This window comes from Ahaetulla prasina, chromosome 9 (genome assembly GCF_028640845.1).
Source record: "Ahaetulla prasina isolate Xishuangbanna chromosome 9, ASM2864084v1, whole genome shotgun sequence".
In the NCBI taxonomy this organism is placed as follows: Eukaryota; Metazoa; Chordata; class Lepidosauria; order Squamata; family Colubridae; genus Ahaetulla; species Ahaetulla prasina.
Window position 1 is genome coordinate 24731821 of NC_080547.1, and position 22988 is coordinate 24754808.

General features: G+C 39.8%; 1 protein-coding gene across 10 annotated transcripts in view; it reads right to left on the bottom strand.

Annotated features, from left to right (window-relative positions):
• Nucleotides 1–22988, bottom strand: part of PKNOX2 (PBX/knotted 1 homeobox 2) — a 345970-nt gene that overhangs the window by 284941 nt on the left and 38041 nt on the right. For 9 of the 10 annotated variants that reach the window (XM_058194341.1, XM_058194335.1, XM_058194332.1 and 6 more), the window contains one exon: nucleotides 10924–11031. The gene's annotated coding sequence lies outside the window, so the exon portion shown is untranslated. Of the gene's footprint in view, nucleotides 1–10923; nucleotides 11032–13588; nucleotides 13824–22988 lie in introns of those variants that run through there. The other variant, XM_058194337.1, reaches the window with a different exon arrangement.

Sequence of the window (22988 nt, forward strand, 5' to 3'; positions counted from 1 at the left end):
ACAATGGCACATTCCATGCTGTAGACGCAATTAAAAAAAAACTCAGTAAACCAACTTATACTGTTTTCCAGGCTGCTCGGTGAAAAGCCAGGCAATAATGTGACATTTCTGTCACATTTGAACTCCTTAGCTAATTCAGAATAATCTACTTTTAATGGAAAGCAATATATAAGAGGTAGTGACATTTGGCTGAATTCTTCCTTGTTTTAAGCTCCAAGTGTCTTGGAAGTTACCAGAGTTACCAATAAACGTATTATTTCTGCACAAGCCGGGTATATTACCATAAATATCTACAGATTTTTGAGAGGCATTTTACTGCATTTCTTTTTATTTCAAGCTCCTGTGTTCCATATAGGAAACTATAAAAATAAGCATGTCTTCCATTACATTGGCTGGTAACCAACATTTTTGTGCACTGGTGAATTCTCTTACTTATTCTAAAATAAATATTCAGTACATTCATTAAGGATCTTCTCTTTTGTTTTCTTTTTTTTAACTAGGCCTCAGACCTGTAAGAAATTGTCCCAAAATAACAATTCAAGTGGCATCAGATTTCAAAGGACCAGAACAATTAGATCTTCTGAATCTTGCAGTCATTCCAGGACCTGCAGAGATGGTTCTTCCTACAGAATCCATTTTTAAGCGTCACCTCTGAAGTTCAAAGATACACAGAGAAAGAAACATACACAAACATAGGCATTTATATTTAGCTGAGTACCTTCACTCACCCATAAATTGCTTACTGCTGATATGATCCAAAAATATAACGTATTCCTCTGCTGCACATTGAATGATTGCAATCAATATTGCTTAAAATCAAAATGCACTTTTATTTGAAGATTAGTTCCATCGATTCTGGTGGAATTTATCTCCAAACATACTTGGAGATCCTAGTGACTAGAAAGAGATGAGCGTTTGTTGGGAGAGTTCATAGTTATATTATATAGACAACTACTGGCTGTAATAATATCCACACTTATCTTGATATTGTTTGGGGCCTGGATTTTAAAGCAATGCCTTAAAATCCTCCAAAGCTGTTGAACCAGTAACCATCAAGGCATGTAGTGTCCACCAAGGGCCAAGATAGGTTTATATATGTCTCCTGATTTTCTTTCAACCCTGAGATTTGATAAAACAATGGAGAACATCAAACAAAGGCTAGATAAACTGGGACTTCAAAATAACCTTGCAGTTGCCCAAAGCTACATCAATTTTATAACAAATCAAGGAAATTGCAACCCACACAATATTGTATCGATATAAGTTATCCAATTCAATATTGCTGGGGCTTCTCTATACTGTGGCCCAATGCCCTTCCCTCTTTAATCAGGGATACACAAATAACAGGAGAGACTCCCTTTCTTATTGAAGATGCCCCTGGGCCTTTGATGAAATTGAAAGCTGAGAACATGGCTTTTTGCAGTGCAGATTTTACAAGGAATCAGCATTCCCAAATTACCTAACTCTTAATAGAGAAACTGTCTGGTCATTCAAGCCAATGGTATGTAAGAATGTTTCCAAAATGATGAGCACTCTGAAATAGCTTATACAAATGCTATATTTATAGCCCAGGCTATAAAGCTTTACTATGTTCAAACTCAACATCTTCACCAATTTATTAGAATTTGCTGATATCTGAGGCTGTACGTGGTTGTTTTTAAGTTTTATGATCTAGTCCTGTAATGTAATTTATCAAGGTCCAGGAAAGGTCTTACAAAAAAAAAGTTTAGTCTCCCAAAGATGCTTTTTCAAAAGGCAACTGGACTTTCCTTGAAGACATTTTGCTTCTCATCCAAGAAGCTTCTTCAGTTCTGGTGGAGAATGGAAGCTTTATATTCCTTGAAGTCATCTGGTCATTAGCACTCTCTCTGAGAGCCGTTGAGGCCACTGGGAGGTTTACCTATGTACCCAGGGTCACCTGAATAGTGCAAATGGGTGTATGGAACCTTCTTGGAACTGCTGAAAGGACTGGGTTGTAAACAGGAGATAGAAAGACCATTTGCCTTTTGAAAAAGCACATTTGGGACAACCATGACCTGGATGACTAAGAATCTTCATAAACTTTAGTCTCCCTATTTCAGTCAATATCTTGCTCCAATGGAATGAAAAATGCACTGGTGTGGCATAACGTTAATCAATCAGCATTAACAACATGATCAATCAACAAAGTTGATTTTAACTGTGATCTGTAATGTTACAAAACCCACTAATTATCAGCTATGGATAAGCACACTGACTAGTACCAAACGTATTTAGGGATCACATAAAAAGATTGGTAAGTAGGCTGTACTGAAAAAAAGAGGCCGCCTGAAGGTAATTTGACTAGTTTGAAGTTTAATTTGGTTAAACCAAGTGCTTGCTAGCTTAGAAAAAAAATCCCTCCAATGCTTTCCCTCCAATAGTTACATTAGGATAGGCAGCTGAAACCTATGTAGGATATCATTGTACTATCAATTCCTTTTCATGGCAGATGACATCACCTGGCACTATCCTTAAAATTCAACTCTTTCCCTATATAATTTGGCTGGTAGATCTGTACTAAGCAAGCATGCTTTGTGTTTCATCAGTTGTAATAATGCAATGTGCCTCCTCCATGAGCTTAAGAAACTTCTGGGGTCTCCTCTGCATTTCCAAAATCATCTTTAGGGATTTCCAGGAAGGGTCAGACATATCAGCTTTCAAATTCACAAAAAGAGTGGAGTGGAGTGGAGTGGAATGGAATGGAATGGAATGGAAAACCTCAGAAAACACACACACACACACACACACGTGTGTGTGTGTATGTATACGTATGTGTGTATCATATATTTTGTTTGAAATGAGGATTCCCAATAGGATTACAAGATCCATGACTTCACCTTGCACCATCCAAACATCTACTTAATTTTCATCCCCAGCCCTCTGGGCGTTTATGAAAGATTAAAAATGTTCCTTGTTTACTAAACAACTTATTCCCCAGATAAAATAACATCACACTTTCTGCCTGACCCTGACATACAACCCCATCCTGGGAAGCTTGTCAATACATTCTTGTGAAATGTTTTCAGACCTCACTTTTGAAGCATGGCTTTTGTGAAGCTTCTCAGACCTTCAACTCTGCTCTCCAACATTAAAGGAAAGAACTCAGTAAAGGGGATTTGACAGGAAGAATTATTCAAGATGCATAAGACTCATGCATTTTTAATGCTCATTCTGAACTCTAGAAGTTGAGGTCGGAAGACACATTTGTCTAGGGAAAAAAAATCAGTTAACTATCTTTCTTTTTCCAGTTCTGGAGTTGAAAGTACAATTTGCTTCAGACACCAACTATCCTATTCTACTAATTTGCGTATATTTGATTTGAATGTTTTATAGGATTATTTCTACAGAAAATAAACCAGCTGATACAGCAGACAATCCAAACTAAAATTTAGAGGAAACCCTGCAAGTAAAAAAGGATGTATGTGTTTTATATTTGAAATGTTATGCTTCCAATGAACTCTGCAGAGGGAGGGAGGGAGGGAGGGAGGGAGGGAGGGAGGAAGGAAGGAAGGAAGGAAGGAAGGAAGGAAGGAAGGAAGGAAGGAAGGAAGGAAGAGTTTTAGCACAAAGACATGACAAAGAGAGGTTATTGGTCCTCTCTGAGTTTGGTTGTTTTCTTGCAGATGTTTCATTATCCAAACTAGGTAACATCATTCTCTGTCGGTAGATGACAAAGACTTGTAAATAATCTGGGGCTGAGTGTATTTTCAAACACATGTAATCATGGTACGGCATTATTAAAATGCTTTCATTAATAAGCCTTTTCTCCTGAACATTAGGAGAGAAAAACAAGATGGAAACTAATGCGTTGGTGATTTATGATTTGCTGATTGTCAACATGGCAGGAGGCTTTTAAGAGCTAGCAGGGAAGCGTTAAAGAAATATTAGTTGATGGAACTGGATCTTAAGTTAACAGAATGATTTCTTAATTCAACTTCTTCACAGGGGACTAAAAGTGTGCACATACAAACACATGAGTTATATCTCCTAACATCTGACAGAAGATAACAAATGTGTCTGGTTGTCTGCTGTAGAATTGGACAAGGGGAGGAAGAGCAAGGAACAGGGAGGGAAACATCATTAGTCATGGAAGGCAAAATACTGAAATCTACATTGTAATATTGCTCAGCCTCTTATGCATCCAGAGATCCTCATTCAAAACCAATAAGAGGGTTTACAAAATTCCCAGTATATAATAAGCATTTAAATAGGTTCTTTTTCTCGGTTATCTCTTGCCCTTCAAGCAAATGCTGATTGGTTGCTCAAGGTGGGTCCTTAGCAGATCCCAAAGACCACAATACTAAGGTTGGCTTAGAATTAAATTTCACAAATATTAGAGACAAGAACTAGCTCTTTGGGTACCAATATGGTGCCCAGTGGAAAATAAAATATCAAATTATACTGAATCTGCCCATCTGATAACCCAAGTTTCTGCATTATTTTGATTGTTATTAGCAAACCCTGGTTTAATCGAAGTCCTTTCTATAACCATTTCCATAGCACATGAATAAAAATCTTGATATTAATCAGCAATACAGTATTTGAAGCCTCTAAAAAAAACCTTGGATCATTGAGTTATCAAATTTTAAACATAGCATTTTTAATATTTCCAGGATAAAGGCACTTTAGATCTACCACAACTCTTACTGGGATAAAATACCTATTTGGGGACTCAAACTTTTCATTGGCCCATGAAAAGCAAGATGGGTAAACAGGGAAATATGGGAGGTATGAATCTTTCAGGAATTGTTGAACTACTATTCTCAACATAATTCTCATGCACAAAGGATCAGGACCATATGTGCAGAAAATTTATTGCTCAAGCTTATACACAAGAATCTAGTCAACTAAAACTCAGTACTAAATTGGCACCAGATAAGGGTCAACAGAATTCAATTTGGACTATTTGGACTATTTATGAGAATGTAATGATTCTAAGCTGATGACACATTTAACTCCACCCACCAGCTCTGATTGCTCTTTTCCTACAAAAGGGAAGAGAGATTACAGGGAACTATATTTCAGAAACATTTGGAGGGCCACAAATCTCCACCTCTAAGAATTGGAAAAGTCACGCAGGGCCACACAACTTACCCCTCAGAAGTAGAGTAGTCAAAGGAGAAACAAAGTTTAGAAATATCTGAGGTTATCATGCCTCAATGCATTTCAAAATGTTATTGTTTGTTTCCATTTTCAGAGTTGGCTGGAGAGATTAGACCTTAAGTTTACCTCGTCTTTCTTCACTTTGGTCTTCTTCAGCTGCTTTGAAGTTCAGATCTCTCCTATCCAGGATTGTATATTTTTGAAGTCTAATACTTTTGGTCAGCATAAGAATGGGAAAAACTGCTCTGTGTAATCCTAATTCTGGATTCACTGATGTAGCCAACAACTGTGGGGAACAAAAATGCCCCTGGGAATGACATTATGTCCTGATGTAGTGTCATTCCCACTGAGACATTCTCAGTAAGGAATGTCCCCAAGCTGCCATTAGTTGCAGTTCCACAGTCTCTGAAGTAGTGGAAAGCACTCTTTAAAAAGCAGTTAAAAGAAAACAGTACAGCCCACTTAATGATAACCCTCCCTTCCTTCCGAATTAACACTTTTCTACTACCCTGAAATATCAGAATTTTTTTTTTGAAGAATGCAATAAATAAATAATTCAGAAGTCATTCTCAGGAATTGTTTTTAAAAAAGCTCTGGCTATTGGGCATCTAAAATAAATAAATAAATAAATAAATAAAATAAAAAGACACAAAACCTCACAACTGAAGAATTAATTTAGCCGAGAATTAATTTAGCTGAGAATACAAAATCTGTGGTTAGATAAACCAAGCTAGTCTGTCTTAATGTAAGACAACTTTCATTCTTCAGATAACTGAGTTATTTCCTTTATATTCACAACAATACCTTCTTGTTTTTCAATAGAAATTTTACTGACAAGATTTGCATTTTATTTTCATCAATCCCTTGTCAAAGGATGTTGCAAACTGCAAAAATGAAGGGGAAAAAAACTTTTCTAAAAAAGAAAAAAAAACATCCTTCGAGGGATGATCTCAGTGTAGAATTTAAATGACTCCTTAATTCAAGAGACCAATTGCCAAGGGGGAAAATGTTACGATAAACACTGGTTTTCTCACAGTGTCCCAGAGATATAGTGAGAACTACATATATCCGCCCTGCGCAGGGAGGTAAGCATTTATCAGTAATTGGGCATGTTTAAACAAGCATAAAAGGAACTGAATAAGTAATGAGATTATTGCTGTGCCCCTAAAGACTGTAACAAAGGAAACAGGACCATGCTTACTGCACAATGTTGAGTAAGCACAATTTCTCCCTGGTAAATCTACGTGCATACAATTCTTTCTTTTAATACAAGTAGTTCTTGATTTACAAATGTAACGGAGTCTGGGGTTTCTATTCTAAGTCATGATGGTTGTACGTCAAGGCAGCCACATGTACAACCTGATTTTGTGACCTTTCTTGCAAAGTCATAAAGTGAATCCATTCGGGGGGGGGGTCCTTGGTGCTCTCTGAGCTTGCTTGTTTTCATGCAGACATTTTATTACTCTAACTAGGCAACATTATCAGTGCTACGAGTAGTAAGGAGTGCTCTTTGCTGTCAATTTGTATTCTGGTGACTTGCTTGTCTATGTGGGTGGGGGAGATCTTCTTTGGTTGGGCTGTTTACTGAGGGCTCTTTGGCAGTTTCTTGATTGGGGTATTGCTTACTTGATTGTTGGTCTGAAGTTAACCTTGAAGTTAATCTCTGGTGGAGAGGTGCTGGAGTCTTTTTCTCTTTTGGGCTGGTTGATTGTCTCTTTTGCACTGTCTATAGACGTTGTTAATGTCTATGTGTCTATTGATGGCTGATTTGTCAAGTGTGCTAGGCTTCTAGAAATTCCCTGGCATTTTTGGGCATGGCCTGGTATAGGATTGTCAAATTTTCCCAATTGAAACTATGGGTAAATCTGTGTATATGTTGTTTATTTATTTTATTTATTTATTTTATTAGATTTTTATACCGCCCTTCTCCCGAAGGACTCAGGGCGGTGTACAGCCGAAATAAAATACAAAGTATATACAATTAAAAGAAATTAAAAGAAACTATTAATAAATGGCCGATAATTTAAAAAATTTACAAAAATTTAAAATCTCTAAAACCCCAATTTAAAATCAACTATTTATGCCAGTCCTGCTTGAGTAAATAAGTATGTTTTTAGCTCACGATGGAAGGTCCGAAGATCAGGAACTTGACGTAAGCCAGGGGGGAGTTCGTTCCAGAGCGTCGGTGCTCCCACAGAGAAGGCCCTACCCCTGGGAGCCGCCAGCCGACATTGTTTGGCGGACGGCACCCTGAGAAGACCCTCTCTGTGAGAGCGTACGGGTCGATGGGAGGCATACGGTAACAGCAGGCGGTCTCGTAAGTACCCGGGTCCTAAGCCATGGAGCGCTTTAAAGGTGGTAACCAGGATCTTGAAGCGCACCCGAAAGACCACAGGAAGCCAGTGCAAACTACGGAGCAGTGGTGTTACGTGGGAGCCTCGAGCGGTTGTGATAATAAAGTGAGTCCATTCAATCCTACAGACTTTTTTTTTTTTGCCAGAAACTAGGTGAAAAAGCTGAAAATCAGCAAAAAAAATTGTAAATTACAGTCACACTATAAAGACCAACAATGTTTTCAGTGCCTTCTATAACTGTATGCCCAGATTTTCATTTTCAAGAATAAATATTACAACACCTTCTAACTTTGACATCTTCACAATTTTTCCAAATAAATCACTCAACATCCCGTCATATTTGGAACAGTCACTAATTTAAATTTGGGGAGCTGGTGGGGGGGGTCCTACTTTCCTCAGGCCCTATTTCACCAATCCTGCAATATACAGCTCACTGTAATTTACTGCCGATAGTCTAATGCCTTGATGGCATTAAACATTTATTGATAATAGCTGCTGCTCCCTGTTTATGAGGTTGCCTTAGGGAAGAGGGCCACAGCAGACAAAAGGCTCAAACGCTTCAAATATATAAAACTGAATTTCCTCTTATCTCCTGCTAAGAAAGGATTTGAGATAGAAGGACTGGAAATCTTTGGCATGAGATCTTGGTGAGTTACTGGCAACCTGAATGAGTAATATCTCCTGAAAGGGGATAGCTCAGGGGCCGGGATAGCTCAGGCTGTTAAGAAGCCTGTTATTAGAACACAGTAGCCTGCAATTACTGCAGGTTCAAGCCCGGCCCAAGGTTGACTCAGCCTTCCACCCTTTATAAGGTAGGTAAAATGGGGACCCAGATTGTTGGGGGGGGCAATAAGTTGACTTTGTAAAAAATATACAAATAGAATGAGACTATTGCCTTATACACTGTAAGCCGCCCTGAGTCTTCGGAGCAGGGTGGGATATAAATGTAAACAAACAAACAAAAAGAAACCAGTGGTTTGAAGTTCCTAAGACCTATGAACAGCCTAGTCCATGAGAAAAGTAGCAATTATTATGGCTTGTTCTGCATAAAAGCCATGTAAAAAGAGAAGGAGGTGGTAGGATGGCTGGAAGAATGGATGTGGCTTTGTTATTTGTTCCCAGTGATTGCTGCACATCTCAAGACAATTGATCTGGGACTGGACATTTCAAGGAAGAATATTCTGGGCTGATCCATTGGATCAAGGACCCTTTGTTTTCAGCAAATGGACCAGTAAGAAAGTTGTAAGGTGCAGTCAGATGCATAAAGACCAACAATCATTTCAGTCTCACCCATAACTATATGACTAGATTGTCCATCCTTTCATTTTCAAGAACAAATGTTCCAATGTTCAATCTTTGGTAAGAGAGACTTAGGCCCTTGAATCAGTTGCAAAGAAATTACTTTTCCCCTGGCTGCAAGATCGAATACCTTATGATATTGGGTAACTATCTGGGCATAAAAAGCTAAGCAGGCTACATTTATATACCACTTTATTTTATTTATCACTCAGTGCAATTAAAAGCAAACAAATCTTTTGCATTTGTAAAATAACATGCAGCTGTTAAAAACAAATTCAAATTTTAGTTGTGGTTCTTGACAAACCTGCTAAATGGCCCTTAATCCAAAAAACAGATGTTCACCATTGCCATATCCTCTCACTCAACAGCTGCATAAGATTTTAGGTTATCATCCTAATCTATTTTACAAGGATGTTGATGATAAAAATACATAATGTATGGAAAATGTACAGCACATTCAAGCTCACTTATTCAAGCATTTTTACCACTGTACAGTCCAGTTGTGGAAATTTCATGGAGAGGCTTTACACACAATCTGATTCTTTTGGAAATAGTGACAGTAATACACATTCCAAAGACATTGTGTATGCATGCACTGGTGTGCACGCACACAAACACACTCTTCGACAGAGAGGTAGACAAACATAAATAAGTAAAGAAGCTGCAGCTGCCAAAGAAGGTTGAAAGCCCAGAGAGTTCAATTCTACCTATGGATCTAGGCTGCATTTTAATCTGGCCTTGAAGACAGAGCTCATCCTTGGGGTATTTTAAACTTCTGAAGTTCACATTTTATTCCCTAGTGGCAAAGAAGACTTAGGAATTCTTTTCTTGTTCAATGGATTGGCAAGAGACAAAGGTCAATGGGAACCTGTCTCTTCTTCAACCTTCAGCCCCAGAAAGAAGTGATTTTAAGTGGTCTCTGTGGGATAAGCAACAGCCATGCAGTTTCTGAAGCATCTTCATATTGAACTTGTAGCAGAAGAGAAGAAAAACACACTATTTGGGGTGCTTGCAATAAGAAAAGAAAGGAAGAGCTGCCCAGTGAGAGCTGCCCAGTTCTTGAGAGTCATTTTAAATTCCTTGGGGGACGTTTCTGTGGTGTTATTTCTTTTCTAACAATAGAAAAAGGGCAAGAATTTTATAGTAAGCAAAAATGGGATTTATTATATCTCCATTAACTTATGGAAATGCGAAGTACTACCAAATTATTCTTGAAACACAGGTAGTCCTTGACTTACAATAATTTCTTTAGTGACCATTCAGAGTTAAGAATGCACTGGAAAAAAGGTTCTAGGCTAAATGAAAGGTATCAGTATTGTTACACAGTACTTGATTCTAACCTGTGAAAAATGAAGTTGCAAGTTTTGAGTCTCAAAGGTAGTTCTGGAATGATCAGTTAACTACTGCTAATTCATAGCCAGAACTGTTATGCTTTATATCCATGCAAAAAAAGATTGATTGTGGTGGCACAATCACAATCACTGTGCCGTGGTGGCCCAGTGGTTAGAATGCAGTATTGCAGGCTAATTCTGCTGATTGCCAGCAGTTCGAGTCTCACTGGCTCAAGGTTCACTCAGCCTTCCATCCTTCTAATGGTCAGTAAAATGAGGACTCAGATTATTGGAGTAATACTCTGACTTTGTAAACTGCTTAGAAAGGGCTACAAAGCACCATGAAGCAATATATATGCTATTTGGTACCACATTTTTTTAAAAAAAGTCAATGAAAACACTAAGAAACACTGGACACAGGTGAATCTTTATTGCTTGGTGGTGGCACAGTGGTTAGAATGCAGCACTGCAGGCTACTTCTGATGACTGATGACTGCCACTGCCTGCAATTTAGCAGTTCGAATCTCATCAAGCTCAAGGTTGATTCAATCTTCCATCCTTCTAAGATGGGTAAAATGAGGACCCAGATTGTTGGGGGCAAAATGCTGGCTCTGTAAACCGCTTAGAGAGGGCTGTAAAGCACTGTGAAATGGTATATAAATCTAGCTGCTATTGCAATTGCTATTAAGTTTAGAATATACACTCCCTGCACATAGAACTGATTGGTGTGGAATAGAGAGGAGAAACATTGTCCTAGAAAATAATGGTTTTTAATAACCATTCTTTATTTTAATAACCAATAAAGGTTCACATACCATTCTTGATTGCTTGGTTGGTGGGTGGAGAAATACAGCTTGTACTCCTAAACATATCTTCCAAATCACAAACTTGTGCACTTATAGAGTGATCAGTAACGCTGCTGTCTGTGGAGAAGAACAAAAGCTTTCTTTAAAAAAAAACACAAATCTATATCAAGGAGCCCAAGAAGGAACACACAAACATCTAAAAGGAATTTGGAGGGTATGATAACCAGATAAAATATATAGCAAGTGCACCTACATCACTTCCAGAATTAACTGCTTAAGCCAGAATTAAAGTGGCATGGAAAGAAGGCCAAAAAGAGAAACAGAATTCAAGGAATTTATAAGTAGAATTCATTTAATCTCTGAAATTTGCTGTTTTGTAAAGTTTGCATGAGTTGTTGGCTGTACTGTTAGTAAAACACTTTACAAGGCTAAACTGCATACAGAAATAGTTATTAAATATTTAAATGCAAATTTCAGTTTTGAAAATTAAAAAAAAAATCAGCAAGGGAACAGAGCATGACAAACACATCTGAGATTAACAAGGACACAAAAGTTTAACCTGTTCTTCCCCAGTCCAATAATCCCAAGAGTTGGGAGGTGAGATTATCACAACTGGGAGGGAACAAAAGATTGAGATAGGCAGCCATACTAGTATCTTCATATCCCAAGTATCCAAGAAAAAGGCATAAGCAGATTCAGAGGAATTTTGAAGTGTTCAGAAATGTAGCACCAACATCATCATTAAAAAATTAAAAGGGGGAAGGCCTAAATAATGTAATACAGTCTGTAATTAACACAGCTGCCTGCAATTACTGCAAGTTCAAGTCCCACCAGGCCCAAGGTTGACTCAGTCTTCTATCCTTTATAAGGTAGGTAAACTGAGGACCCAGATTGTTGGGGGCAATAAGTTGACTTTGTATATAATATACAAATGGATGAAGACTATTGCTTAACACAGTGTAAGCTGTCCTGAGTCTTCGGAGAAGGGCGGGATATAAATGCAAATTAAAAAAAAAGTAGTACTCGATTTACAATAGTTCATTTAGTGACTGTTCATAGTTACAATAGCACTGAAAAAGTGACTTATGACTGTTTTTCACACTGATGAGCATTGCAGCATCCCCCGTAGTCACATGATCAAAATTTGGACCAGCTTGGCAACTGGTTCATATTTATGACTGGTGTCATATGATCCCCTTTTGTGACCTTCTGACAAGTAAAATCAGTGGGAAAGACAGTTTCATTTATTAGCAACTGCAATGATTCACTTAACAATCATGGCAAAAAAAGGCATAAAATGGGGCAAAATTCACTTAACAACAGAAATTTGGGGCTCAATTGTGGTTGTAAATTGAGACTACCTATTGACCAGCAATGATTACTTTGGAGCAGAAATAATATTTCCTGGAAGACAATATTCCTGACCTTCTGAAGCAGAATCCTGCCACTATAATATCCTATTAAATGTCAAATGGAAACACGGGGCTGTGCTCAAAATAAGAAGCATCTGGTAAGGCTATTTTTAAAAAAGCTTTGTTAACCTAGCTGAAAAACAGTTACTTACTAAGACTATTTGCATCCTCTAGCCATTGAATAACTAACAGTGGAACATGCATTTTGAAGTGTGCACTATTGATCATTTTTAATTACTTCTTCTGATTTGTTCCAAATCCCCACAAATATTTTTACTTTACTTGTAAAATAACAAGATTAGAAGGGCAAGAATAAATCCTAAGACTTATTCTCTCCTCGGAAACTATTCATTAGAAATTCAATTACACAGGTTCACAAATTGGCACCTGAATTTATTTGTTATTTTTAACCTGTTGAACTGCCTGGTTATTAGTTAATAAGTCTTGGGGAAGGCATCGTGTGCAGAGGTGGGTTCCTACAAGTTCGGCCCAGTTCTACCGAATAGGTAGTAACTTTAGGGACTGGTTCTCTGAACCGGTAGTAACAGCAACCTGGCCACACCCCCGAACCGGTCCCCCAGGCGCTGCTCGCTCACCCACCCACCCAATCCATCCGTTGGATGGTAAGCTGACCGAAGCTGGGAAGCAGCTGGCAGGCAAAGAAGCCTCTCAGCCGCCTGGCTGCAGGGCACTGAAAAGTCCTTCAGCCGGTGAGAAGAAAGCTGTGCATGCGCGAAGATGGCAGCAGTGACCGGAGTTCTTTTTGGCGCCCTTTGCCTCTGGCTGGGTGGAAAAGAAGCCTCTTGGCTTCCAAGTTCAGCAGCAGGCTCAGTCCCTTCACAGGGTCACTTTTCTCCGCGTCCAAGAAAGATCAAAAGGCGCAGAGCAGCCTTTAAAGACAAGGCTGGGAGAGGGATGCAACACGCGGGAGGCTCCCTGCAGTTCCTTGGCTCATCTGGGCTGCAGCTGAGTCCGCTGTCCTGAGCCGGCAGAGGCCACACCGGACGTGGTTGGGAGCATGCTAATCTTGCCCTCCCCGAGTGTTGGACTCTGCTGTTGCCATTGCCCCGGCCTGCCCGGCTCGCCCCCAGATGGCTCCACGCTAATGCGGGCTGCATGAGTGTGGCTCTCCAGGAGCTCATCAACAACAATGCCGAAAAATTCTCCGGTTTGCCGCCAAGAAGGAAGCTGCTTCATGCTTTCCCTCTGTTGCCCTTTCTGGCTGAAAAGCCATGGCTGGCGGGCTGTGGAAACAGGATCACCTTCTTGACTGGGGGACTGGGCGCGTCCTCAGTGAAGCCATCCATGAGGTCCAGAGGGAAGCCTTTCTCCTGCATGCTCATCTCGCGGATGGGACCTGGCCGGACCGACTCAGCGCGCCAGCAGGAGTGTGGTGCTCCAGCTGCAACCATGGGGAAGGCCAGTCAGAAGTGAGAAGGGACACTTTTCAGCCAGGAAGAGCAACGGAGGGAAAGCTGAGATGACCACTGCCACTCCACCACGTCCCGACCTGGCTATGGGGCCTGAGTGCCAAAAAAAAAGTGTCAAAAAGTCCCAAAAATTTTCACCACCATTTTGGTGGGCATGGCTTGGTGGAGGGGTCATGTGACTGAGTGTGTGAGTGACATCAAGTTGGCCATGCCCACTCAGTCACATGCCCCCCACCTAACCACACCCACAGAACTGGTAGTAAAAAAATTTAGAACCCACCACTGATTGTGTGCATATCTAAATTTGAAACAAAACCTTGCTACCTTACTTCAAAAGTTGCAATTAGCTTTACAATAACCAATACATAAATAAAGGCTGGGATGACACTAGCTTTAGGAAGTAAATCTGATCTTTAGAATTATCTGCCTCAAACAGGTTTAGTGAGCTGAGCCAACATTTATTATCATTTCCATAGAATCACTGCATGATGAAATATAAACATGTTCTTCTACAGTCAATCCATAGAAGGAGGTGGATGGCTTAGATCAGTGGCCCCAATTTTTGGGGCACCAGGGACCAGTTCTGTGGAGAAAGGTTTTTTCCCGGACCAGAGGGGGTGTGGTTTTGTGTACTGCCTGCATCCTGCGGATGGGGCTTTGCTTGCTTCTGTGACCTGGTTTCTGCATGCTGAGGACCGGTGCCGGTTTGTGGACCAGGGGTTGGGGACTCCTGCCTTAGGTGACAAAAAGTTGGCAGAGGGATGAAGTAAAGCTGAAATTTAGACCTGAGGAAATTGCACAGTTTAAGTGCCCTCTTCTAAGCTTGCTTCCAGCTAATGCAATCTCCCATCCTGAATGGGGTGCTCTGTTATCCAAAAAGTTTTGGAACTAGCTTTGAAACAGACTCACAACAGTCCGTATACTGGACAGGTCCTTAGACTCCACAACAAACTTAACACACAAATAACACATTCTCAAGCTGTATAAAAAAATAAAGGTTGTAATGATGAACTCCAAGTCGTTAAGAATCCACATGCTTCAGCAGGCAAATGGAACGTAAATCATTTTTTTATATATGCCACAACTGTCTTAACCCCCTTAAAATGCATTTATTACACAAACACCCATCCTTTCCCCCCTTCATTTAACTAATTAAATTAATACAAAGATGATCTTGTTAAGAACTTCAATATCTTGGTGTGCGCTCTCCTTCTCCTTCTCTTCCCTCCCCGCCCCCCACAGCTCTGCCAAACAGGAAACAAAGGGTTTAATTCTGTCTGGTTTCATGAAGAGTTCTGTATGTCAGTAGCTGGAAGCCAGCCAGTTCCTTGGACCAGCCACGACAGAGGTTGTTAGAGGGGAACCCTCCCTCCCAAACTCCTGAGGTTTTGTTTTTTTTTAAAGATAAATAAATAAATATTTTGCAGCAAGCGCATCATCAGCAAAAAGCAAAGCCGCTTGTGAACCAGCTCCAAATACCAGCTCAGCGGGGAACTGGCAAAATGAAATATCAAACTTGAAAGACAAACAAACAAATGCAGAAGCAAAGTGTGGCAATGAGGATTAATTTGAGTTCAATATGGTATCTGCCACTTATCTCAAGATGTGAGTGGGTTTGCTAAAGCACAACACCTTCCATTATTCAAGGAGAAGCAAAAATTCTAATTTGCTGTGTTCCTAGAGGGCCTGGTTTAAGCTATTAAACTGACAAATATGTCCAACAGAATTCTCCTTCTCTGCTTGCTTTCCTCCCCACCCCACCCCCATCCATCCCCAGGCGAGTTAAACCAGACATTTGTTTCAGATGCTTGGTGTTGCTCACAACACACCTCTGCATCATCGAGGTTATTTGTGGAACAAAGGTGAGGTGTGCATTTGAGGAGGTGCAAATTATTAGTGCAATGATAAGAATTAAGACTCCCAGAATTTACTGGAGACAGGAAAATGACCCTATTTGAGATGAATTTTTCACCGCTCAAAAGAAGATTATATAGAAAAAAAAACCTCATCTGCACACAGTACTGTACCGTCAATGAATATAAAACACACATAAACCTCCCCAAATACATTTGCACACAGAGAGGGAGGGAGGGAGGGAGAGAGAGAGAGAGAGAGAGAGAGAGGGAGGGAGGGAGAATGAGAATATTTTGTTCTAAATTAAACTATGCGTCCATTTATTCTGTTCTATTTTACATCAACCTTTGGAAGATCTGAAAGACCAGGTCAGATACAAATTGCCATGAAGAATATTTATGTGATTGTTAAAACTGACAACGACTTGATAGCATGTAATCAATCAATCAATCAATCAATCAATTTTACATTGGGGCACAGAATTTGTGTTCTCCCAAAGTCCTTCCAAATGTTGTCACTTAATTGTAGTCTTTTTTTAAAGAATTGATATTACACAGACAGCAAGCATACTAAAATTAACTTGTTCACATAGAGTTAATATATTTAAAATTAAATGAAGATACAGGAGGGGACATTCTCTATCATGGGCCCATCCTCTGGAACCGCACCCCCCCCTCCAAGATAAAGACAGTGCCCTCTCTCAGAGGGGTCTAGAAAGCTTTTAAAACTTGGCATCCATCCCAAGACTGGGATTAATGTATTATTGTATATTTTGGGAAGAGGGCAGCTGTTTTATTTGATTTGTGTTGCTTTTAGTTTGGACTGTCCATATGGTTTTGTCTTAAGTGTTTTTACGCCCCACTGAATCCACTGGTGGCTACAATAAATCTGAATAAATAAAGTGCCACTCAAATGTTAAATGTGGCCCTTAGCCTGACAAAAAATATGCAACTCTTTTTTAAACTATTCTTGTCCACAACTTGGTGCTTTTCCTATGGACTTCAACTCCAAGCAAGTACAGGCAGTCCTTAACTTATGACCGTCAGTGAATCCAGAATTATAGTCATAAGTTGTGGTGGCTCTTAAATTGTGGACAAGACAGATTGTACAACCTTTTTTTCAGCAGTCGTTAAGTCAACAGCATGGTCATTAAGCCTTTTTTCAATGGGTGGTGTTTTTTTTCTAAACTGAAAGTCCAAAAAGCAAAAATTGCAGTCTTGGAGGACAGTGTAAATGGCTGTAAGCACGAGCCAACTGCAAAGCATCCAAAATACGATCATGTATTTGGGGGGACAGACCAATCATCAGAACTCAGAATTCAGGTCATAAGTAGCTCTGGGGAACACCATTGTAACTTTGAATGGACATAAGTGTCCAGTCGTTAAACAAAGACTGCCTGTATGGAATGGTTGAGATTAGGGGAGTCTCAAATTCTGACCTGCAGAATTTATTTGTTCTTGGGAAGAATTGTTTCTTAACTTTTTGGCTTTTGCATCTGTAAACCATTCTATCAGAAAACAATAGTTTTTTGTACCAGTGATTCCAGGATTAAGTAAGTAGGAAGTAGCATTTCATTCACTGTTTAACAACCTTGATTAATTGGTAGGAAAAAATTTTTTTTTCTGTTTTGGATAAGAGCTTGTCTTGAAAATTTCCATAGTATTTTCCCAGCAGGAGCTGCAATAGACTGCAAGATTATGCCAAGAAATCAATTTACTTTCCTCAAGAAGGTTCCTATAAGTATATCATCCCTTCTGCCAAAAGTAGGACTATGTGAATAGATCAGATCAAGGGCCCTTTTACTCCAGCCTTTTGTTTCTCTTTCTCTTTCCAGATGATTCTGTCATTCCCAGCAAGGGGTCTCTACAGGTTGGCCAGGAGATGACATGGAAGGGTTTTATTTATTTGTTTGTTTGATGGGTTTCTATACTGCCCAGCCCACTAATACAGCAAATCTTACAATATAATAAAATATAATAATAAAAGTTAAACAGTGTGAAAAATAATTAAAGTAGAATACAAAGCTATAAATTAAAATTAAAAACCGAGCTGATGGGTAGCCTGGGAGTGGGAATCTTCTCTATTCCCTCAGACACCCCCAGTGGCCAGTTGGCAAGCCAAGAAGGCCAGGACTGCCAGTGTGGATCTCACCTCCAATGGGAAAATATTCCAGAGGGTGGGATAGCAGAAGAGGCACTTCTCCAGGACCTCACCAGCCAAAATTCTTTGGCTTTAAGGGAGCCAAATTAGACCACTCTACTGGTCTTACATTCTACTGGTTAGTTCCAACGGTATCAGGTGCTTCCTTAGATACCCTGGACCATTGCTGTCTTCATAAAATATATAATAGAATCAAGGTGGAGGGGAGGGAGCTGCAGAAAGTGAGCTGGGCTGGACTCACTTTGATTTCTGTTTGCAGAGTTAGATTTGCATAGTTTATCCAAATTATTCTTCTCATTTTTCCTATTACCTATCTCCTTATTTTCTTATGACTATAACTTTGTTGCTTGCATCTTATGATTTATATTGTTTTATTTAGTATCCTAGTATTATCTATGTTGATTGGTTATTTAGTAACCTATGACTATCACTAAGTGTTGTATCTTATGATTTATGATGAATGTTTTTTTATGACAACTATGATCATGATTTATCATTTATTGCTTGTATGAACACTGAGAGCTTATGCACCGGAGACAAATTCCTTGTGTGTCCAATCACACTTGGCCAATAAAAAATTCTATTCTATTCTATTCTATTCTATTCTATTCTATTCTATTCTACTCTAGTCTACTCTACTCTACTCTACTCTACTCTACTCTACTCTACTCTACTCTACATTCCATTCCATTCCATTCCATTCCATTCTATTCTATTCTATTCTATTCTATTCTACTCTACTCTATTCTACTCTACTCTATATTCTATTCTATCCTAACCTATCCTATCCTTCAACAAATCTGTTGCAGCAATAATTCTACATAGAAATAAGAGACGAAAAGATATATAAAACTGTGAGCAGTTTAATTATCAGTAGGCATGATAACCCTCCCTTTGCAACCAACTGTGCACCTTGTGATATTATACACACACACACACACACACACACACACACTATACATAATACTGCCTTTCAAATTCAGATTGTGTCAACACAGATGCATGGTCTAATACAGGAACAGAGATCAGTCATAGTTAGAGCTGGTTATTGGCTTGACTTCTGTTATTTATTTTGCTTTTCCTGGGGATTGTTAATAGGCTTTAAACAATAAAAAAGTTGGATTACTTTTTCTTACTTTCCCTTCTGCTATTTGCCTCCCTTTATATTCATTCCTTTTTTACAAGTTCCCCATCTCTCTCAGGAGCCATTCTCCACCGTTGAGTTGACTTGCTATCAACCCACCCTGGAAAGGAAAACACTCCATGACATTTGCTATTCTCATTGCTGATACCTATCCTGACTCTATTGCTTGTATTCCCAAGTCGCTGGCAGTCACTGGTCCCCCCCCCCATGGAATTATGTGAAAAAGCCTACAGACTTTATAAGTTGAGGTTATTGATGGCCAGTATTGGATGTGCTTCAAGACAGTACAGCTAATGAGAACTTAAAGGCTAGGACAAGGTAAGGACAGCATCAAGGGACAAGTGGAAAATAAATATTGTCAGGGCATCTTTGTGCCACGGTTAAATGAATGGAGACAGAGCCATGGAATAAAAATGCTGCTGACATTGAGCAGCAAAGAAGAGAAGTTTTGGGAAAGGCTGAAAAGAAAATCATGTTAAATAGAAAAGGACATGAAATTTTAACATAATAATCATTCTTTAGACTTCTAAGAAAATCACCATTCAGCGCTTCTGGCTAACACCAGCTTTTTGTGTGTTTTTTCCTTAACAAAGGAGAAAAATAACCTACATTTTAAAACTATCTGGAGGTAAGTAGAAAAATACATGGGCAATACAGGTAGTTCTCAACTTACAACCACAATTGAACCCAAAGTTTCTGTTGCTGAGCAAGACAGTTATTAAGTGAGTTTTGCTCCATTTTATGAGTTTTCTTTTTTTTTATTGAAAAAGTTTTACAAAGCTTTCCCCCCCCCCCTTTTTTTCCCCCCCCAGCCCCCCCTCCCTTCATAACCCCCCCTCCCGACTTCCCGGAACAAACACAAGGTATAGTTAAAAATAAAACAAACATATGCTAAAAAATTTTCCGTCCTAACTCAATTATACTCCTACAATTCCCATCAATTCCTAACCTCCCCCAAAACAATCAAAAATAATACATCCTAATCATTCTAAGGCAGTCTGATAACTCTTAGTCTGATATCTACTTTGAATATATTCAATCCATTTTTTCCATTCGTTTAAGTATCTTCCTTGTGTATTGTCTTTCAAAAAGGCTGAGATTTTTGCCATCTCAGCCGAATTGGCAACTTTTAATATCCATTCTTCTATTGTAGGTACTTCTTTTTTCTTCCAATACTGTCCTATCAGTAATCTTGCCGCTGTTACTAGATTTAAAATCAGTTTAGTCTCAATTACTGTAGAGTCTGTAATAATTCCCAGCAGAAAAAATTGCGGCAGGAACTTTATCTTCTTTTTCAGAACATTTTGTAAAATCCACCAAATTTTTATCCAAAAAGCCTTAATATTCTTACAAGTCCACCAAATATGAAAATATGTAGCGTCATCACAATTACATTTCCAGCATTTTGCTTGCATATCTGGGTACATACATGATAATTTCTTAGGATCTAAATGCCATCTATAAAACATTTTATAAAAATTTTCCCTTAAATTCTGTGCCTGCGTAAATTTAACATTTCTAATCCAAATTTTTTCCAAGTTTCCAATAATATTGGCTCCTGAAAATTTTGTGCCCACTTTATCATACAATCCTTTACCAAATCACTTTCAGAATCTATTTCAAGTAACACATTATACAATCTCTTTATATGCTCCTGAGATTGATTTCTAATTTGCTTTGCCAAATTTTCCTCATTCTGGACTATACCAATTTTCTGATTTTCCTTCCATCTAGCACGTACTTGCCCGTATTGAAACCAAGTATAATTTTTCCCTTCTTCTTTTAATATGTGCAAATTGCAAATTACCTCTTTCAGTATATAAAAGATCTTTATATGTAATCATTTCCTGATTCTGTTCTAAATTTATATTCTCTATTGTATGTCTAGGACTTTACCCACATAGGAACCTTATAATTTAATTTATAAAAATATTTCTTCCAGACACGCAAGAGAGCAATTCTTAATACATGATTCTTATCTTTTTAAAAGGTAGAAGTCAGGAAGTAAAAAATACTTGCAATCCAGTAGTTGTTCACTCGCGCCCGTTCCATCTGCATATAGAAATCCACAATAAACAATCAATTAAGCAGAGATGGACACTTTTTCCTGCCTTTGCAGGAGCGCGCTGAAGATCAGAGCTCGGCGGGGTTCAGTGGGACTCAACCCTCCAGGGCTTCGCTTCAAAAAGCCAAGCCCCTGGGGAGATCTACCACTCTCCCGCCACTCTATCCTCTCCCTTTCTCCCAGGGAGAGAAATTGAAGCCAGCGAACAGCTGTTTTTCGCTGTTTCACCGGCTTTTACGATCTTCAGTGCAGAGCGCCTTAATTAGGCACCCAGCGAAGAAGGTGGCGCCACCGGAAGCCCATTTTATGACCTTTCTTGACACTGTTGTTAAGTGAATCGCTGCAGTTGTTAAGTGAGTAACACAATAGTTAAATGAATGTGGCTTCCCCATTGACTTTGCTTGTCAAAAAGTCACAAAAGTGGATCACATGATCCCAGGACATGGAACTGTCATAAATATGAATCAATTGCCAAGCCATCTGAATTTTGATCACATGGCCATAGAAATGCTACAAGGGTCCTAAGTGTGAAAAAAGATCAGAAGTCACTTTTTTCAGTGACACTGTAACTTCAGTCACTTCCGTCAGTAACACCCCCTAAAGGAACTGTTGTAAGTTGAGGACTATGTATAAGTATACCAGGTAGTCATTACCAAAAGCACCCCATCCCTTCCTCTCCCAACACAACTGCCATATGCAGAAGATATTTATCATTTTTAACCAGAGTATCTCCAAGATTTGTATTTCCAAGATTTGAGGGGTTTCTACAAAAACGAGGGAATCAAACTATTTTCCAAAGCACCAAAAGGCAAGATGAGAAACAATGATTGGAAACTAACCAAGGAGAAAAGCAACCTAGAACAGGTTGCCTTCAGATGGAATGGGACTTTTCTGCTCAAACCCTTGGCTCTGCCTGTTCCTCCAGGGTTTTGCTTCCGTGTTATTATGCCCTGGCACTTTGGGCCATGGCCTCTCCATCCCAGTCCCTTCGCCGCAGCCCTTTTGTCGAAGTACAGTTCGCGTTGGGCTTTTGGGTGCCCAGGACAGTTCGCAGCCAGCCAATTGATGCAGGGGCTTTGGGAGTAGAGTGGGAGTGCAGTTCAGAGGGAGGGTCTGTCAGTTTGGAGACTCTCAAGGCAGCTGAGAGCAGCGCAGGGGAAGAATCCAGCCACAAAGGATGGGGGGAGGGGGCTGTAGAGGGCGAGGTATCCATCAGGTGGGATTCCCAGGGCGTCTCCCTGTAGAAGGACCGTAGACTGTAGGGCCGCGGTGTGGCTCAGGCTGTAAGAAGCCTGTTATTAAACACAGCTGCCTGCAATTACTGCAGGTTCAAGCCCCACCAGGTCCAAGGTTGACACAGCCTTCCATCCTTTATAAGGTAGGTAAAATGAGGACCCAGATTGTTGGGGGGGCAATAAGTTGACTTTGTAAATATACAAATAGAATGAGACTATTGCCTTACACACTGTAAGCCGCCCTGAGTCTTCGGAGAAGGGCGGGATATAAATGTAAACAAAAAAAAAGAAGAAGAGGGGATTGGGAGGAGGCAAAGGTAGAGCCTCCCTCTGAACTGCAGCTCCCACTCTACTCCCAAAGCCCCAAAGCCCCTGCACCAATTGGCTGGCTGAGAACTGTCCTCGGCACCCAAAAGCCCGATGCGAACTGTACTTCGAAGAATGGGCCGCGGCGAAGGGACTGGGATGGAGGGGCCGTGGCCCAAACACCAGGGCGTAATAACGCAAAGGCGAAACCCTGGAGGAGAAATAGGCAGAGCCAAGGGCTCGAGCCGAAAAGTCCTAGACCTGCCTTTAGAGGTTGTGGGCGCTTCATCACTGGAGGCTTTCAACAAGAGACTGGACAACCATTTGTCTGAAATGGTATAGGATTTCCTTCTCGAGCAGGGGGTTGGACTAGAAGACCTCCGAGGTCCCTTCCAACTCTAATATTCTATGTTCAGAGTGGCACTCAAATTTCATTTCTACTGTTTTTACAAAGGTGACTATTAAAAG